Source organism: Dermacentor albipictus, chromosome 3 (genome assembly GCF_038994185.2).
Source record: "Dermacentor albipictus isolate Rhodes 1998 colony chromosome 3, USDA_Dalb.pri_finalv2, whole genome shotgun sequence".
NCBI classification, from domain to species: domain Eukaryota; kingdom Metazoa; phylum Arthropoda; class Arachnida; order Ixodida; family Ixodidae; genus Dermacentor; species Dermacentor albipictus.
In genome coordinates, this window is record NC_091823.1 from 137,101,696 (window position 1) to 137,106,605 (window position 4,910).

Consider the following 4,910-nt stretch of genomic DNA (forward strand, 5'->3'; position numbering starts at 1 on the left):
GACAGCTCTCTATTTTGCCGACCACTGAGAAGCCTTCTCAATATTTGGCTCCAGCGATACGATAGATGGTTCGATAGCAAGTGACCGAAGCTCTTCCACCTCCGTATAAGCCAGCTCCCGTGGCCGCGCCCCTGACATATGCTGCAGCCGTTATAGGAGCGTCTCGTCTGCCGGAGTTCTCTCCTCCACCTTCAGCACCTCGCCCGCCCGTGTTCTCTCCTCCGCCTTAGCTTGCCATCCGGCGCCTCCCTTTTTAAGTGCACAGCAGCATGGTACCAATCCTTTGCGCACTGCTGACAACCGCCCAATATGGTGCCCCTGCGGAACCTCGGGACATGTAGCGCTCGTCTTCCGCTGGCACTTCCCGGCCTTCACGGGCACCGCGCGACCCCCAGCTACGGCTTGCGAACATTCCCTATGCCTGAACAGCTGACACCGGAAGTCTACCCTGACGATGACATACCAGCTCCGTTGTCACAGCTGTATGGTACTCGTCGCTCGCCCTTATGAAAATGAACAATGAGAACTTATGTGAATTTGTTACAATGCTTGTAATGGTTTTGCAAGTGCCATATTCTGAAGTTAGTGGTGTTTTCCAGGGTGGCGTAGGATGTATCATTTTTGCCCATATAAAATTAAATATTAGGTGCAGCTTACAGAATTGCGATATCGTTTTGAGTTATTGATTATAGAATTCTACACGTTGTTTCTTGTTCAGATGTTGCCAGTTTTTTCAGTTTACGTAAGGAAAGTAGGCAGCGTAAATAAAATATCGCCTATTGAAATCATGACTTTTTAATGCTTTCTCTCAACTTAAGCATCACTCATTAGATTTGGTGCAGTGGCTGCTCTGAGAAACGATTGCCGATTTCGCGTGTATTTGAATAGGAACCCCCGAGCTAAAAGTATAGCTCGGGCCAAACTTTGATTTAAAATGCAGAAACGCTTTTCCGAGCGATCCCATCACCATCATCACCATCATCATCACCATCATCATCATCAGCTTGGTTACGCCCACTGCAGGGCAAAGGCCTCTCCCATACTTCTCCAACAACCCCAGTCATGTACTAATTGAGGCCATGCCGTGCCTGCAAACTTCTTAATCTCATCCGCCCACCTAACTTTCTGCCACCCCCTGCTACGCTTCCCTTCCCTTGGGATCCAGTGCGTAACCCTTAATGACCATCGGTTATCTTCCCTCCTCATTACACGTCCTGCCCATGCCCATTTCTTTTTTTGATTTCAACTAAGATGTCATTAACTCGCGTTTGTTCCCTCACCCAATCTGCTCTTTTCTTATCCCTTAACGTTACACCTATCATTCTTCTTTCCATAGCCCGTTGCGTCGTCCTCAATTTCAGTAGTACCCTTTTCGTAAGCCTCCAGGTTTCTGCCCCGTAGGTGAGTACTGGTAAGACACAGCTATTATATACTTTTCTCTTGAGGGATAATGGCAACCTGCTGTTCATGATCTGAGAATGCCTACCAAACGCACCCCAGCCCATTCTTATTCTTCTGATTATTTCCGTCTCATGATCGGGATCCGCCCTCGCTACCTGCCCTAAGTAGACGTATTCTCTTACGACTTACAGTGCCTCACTGCCTATTGTAAATTGCTGTTCTCTTCCAAGACTGTTAAACATTACTTTAGTTTTCTGCAGAATAATTTTTAGACACACTCTTCTGCTTTGCCTCTCCAGGTCAGTGAACGTGCATTGCAATTGGTCCCCTGAGTTACTAAGCAAGGCAATATCATCAGCAAATCGCGATCCGATGGACATACTTTAATAAAATATGTTGCATTTGAGAGAGTGACATTTCAGTGATTGTTGCACGCAAAATTTTACCTTAGGGCCCGAATTGCACAAACTACAGAGATCTATGCCTCAAATATTGTTTCTTGAAAGTTCGAAATTTTTCAGAGTTTATGTAAAAAAACGTCCCAACGAAAAAAAAATTGCTTTCTGAAGTCCCATTTTACCTGTTTAGGTGCAACATAAATAATTAATTTTGGTGCAGTGGTTGTCAAAAGAAAGAAGTGGTCATTTGACATGAGGGAGCTACAGCTTCCTCATATGTTCAGTTTAGAATGATATTGTTGCAGAAGGATTAAGTGAGCCGGGAAACATGTTTGCAGTATGTACAGTAATTTACAGTAGTCAAGAGTTTGACGAAAGTTCGTCTGGTCAGGTAACATGATGACGAAGAAATTGCGGTCACTTCACGTTGACTTGGTCAGTGACCGCAATTTCTTCATCATCAGTAATTTACAGTAATTGACAAAGACAAGTCTACAGCAGGTGTCACTGACACTTTGTCTTTTTCAGTCCCAAGCTCCTGCTCACCTTCTTCAGCATTTTGCAGAGCAATGTAATTTGTTTTCACTCCACGTCTTAGGCAAAAAAGGACTGGTAGCGCTTTAGGCAGCTGATATGAATGACGTCAGGGGAAATCCAGCAAGTAGTAGCTGTGACCGGAGAGATGTCATAGGCTACGTCGGTCACCTGACCGAAGACCCGGTAAGGACAGGTGTAGCGGGACATCAGCTTTTCCGAGACGCCAACGCGGTAGGTGGGAGGCTATCGAAGGACCTAATCTTTGGGAACATATTCGGCGTCCCATCGACGACTGTCAAAAATGTTTTTCTGCTTGTTCTGAGAAGCACACAGGCGATGGTGAGCAAGTTGGCGTGCTTCTTCTGCTGGGGCAATGATATGATGGGTGTGCCCAGACACGAACTCTTGAGGGGTAGGCAGCAGTGTACCAAAAGGCAATACCGCGTCTGGGCTGTGCAAGAAATAAAATGGCGAGCAACCACTAGTGTCCTGGCGTGAGCCATTGTACGCGATTGTAAAAAAAAGGAGGGCAGTATCCCAGTCACGATGGTCATCAGGAACATACCTGGAGAGCACGTGCGTCACCAATGTCGATAAGGTGGGTGATGAGAGACGTCGGGCCCAAGGGGCGACCTAGATCAAAGACGTTACTGCACCATGAGAGCAGGTGGCACAACTGGTCGGCGCGGTGAGGCGGCAGTTCGGGTGCAATCATGTTTGTGAGTTGAAGAAACAGAGGCAGCAAAGAAGATGAAGAATCAACAGGAGATGATGTAATATACGTGGTCCAAGCTGAAAATTTGCCAACTTTGTAGGCGCACAGCGTACCTAAGGCTCTGCCTTGCGGTAGGATAAGGTCACCGATTCAGACGTTGACGAGATGAGGCTGGTAGAGTTTTTCGTGATACTGACTATGGTATGCGGAAGAGCAAACTGAAGGGCAAAGAGGATGTCCCTGAGAGGAGACACAACAGAGTCACCGCCAGGCATAGCTAGAGCTGGAGAAAGCAGGACGCACTGAATGATTCCCGGATGCAGTTTGGCTTGTGCCTCCACTGAATTCGGCAAAGCATCTTGCTCCGCTTCTCGAAACATTCACACCTGAAAGTTAAACTTTTTGTGGCCGTTTCCAGCCTCGTTAGCAAGGCTTAGCCTGAACTAATAGGTGCCATTTACACAACATATATTTTATGCGCTGTGGGCAAATTTGCCGTGATGCGCGACTCACAAAGCACGCTTGAATTGAAAACAATTTGTGCGTGCATCGTTTGTCGTTTTCGTGCGTGCTAAAGAATGTCAAGGAAAGTGCTGCGCGACCAAGATATTGAAGCTTCAAGAAAGCGCAGCCGCAGACGAACTGGTAAAGGAAAACCAATAAGTGGTTTGAAAGAAACCACGTCAACTAGGTGATCATGCTCCAAAGCACTTGCAAAAAATGAACTCGTGTAGTTGTATAAATTCAGGGCTTTTAAGTGCCGGAACAACGATAAAATTATGAGGCGTGCCGTAGTGGGGGGGAGGAATGGAAAACTTCGACCACTTGAGAATCTTTAGGGTGCATACGATGCAAACCACTCGTTCGTTTAATTTTTGCATTTTGCCCCCATGCAAATGCACCCACAGTCGCCAACAGTTCATTCCGCGACATCGAGCATAGCAGTGCAATGCCAGTGCCACTATGCCATCAGCGCGCGTACAGGGTACAGTTCTTTGTGATCTTAGCCCACATTAGTGTAAATATGAGAAACCACCCTTACAAAAAATTTTATAGAAAGACTATAAATTGTCTATAGACATTTGTCTATGGAGTCTATAGACTGTCGAAACAAACAAGTATAGACTGCCCAAACAAGTCTGTATACAGTCTATAGACCCAGAATTTTTATAGACTAGTCTATAAGACATGTAAGGCCATAGGTCTATAGACTGTCTATAGAATGTCTGAAGACAGTCTATTGAATTATCTCCATACAAATTCTGTACTCTTGTTTATAAAAAGTCTGGGTCTATACACTGTCTATAAATTAATGAAAACACGTTTGCAGAGAACTGTCTGCAGATCTATAGACAAAACTGTATAGGCTTATACAGTTCTCATTTGTAAACTGAAGTCTACAGATAAATATATATAGACTGTCTATGGAAAATGTCTATAGATTGTCTATAGACCTTTCTTTAGACTAGTCTATAGACAGTCTATAGCCAAACTCTATTTATAGACTTGTCTATGAAATGTCTTAGTCTACATACACTCTATAGTTTAATGAAAATTCACGTTTGTAGGCAAATGTCTGCAGAATTTCTATAGACAAAAGTGTTTAGACACTTTATAGAGGTTTGTCTACAAAAATAGAACTCAGCAGTGCTACTTTTCTAGGCTATAGCTGCTGAGCACGAGGCCGCGGGATCAAATCCCGGCCACGGCGGCCGCATTTCGATGGGGGTGAAATGCGAAAACACCCGTGTGCTTAAATTTAGGTGCACGTTAAAGAGCCCCAGGTGGTCGAAATTTCCGGAGTCCTCCACTACGGCGTGCCTCATAATCAGAAAGTGGTTTTGGCACGTAAAACCCCA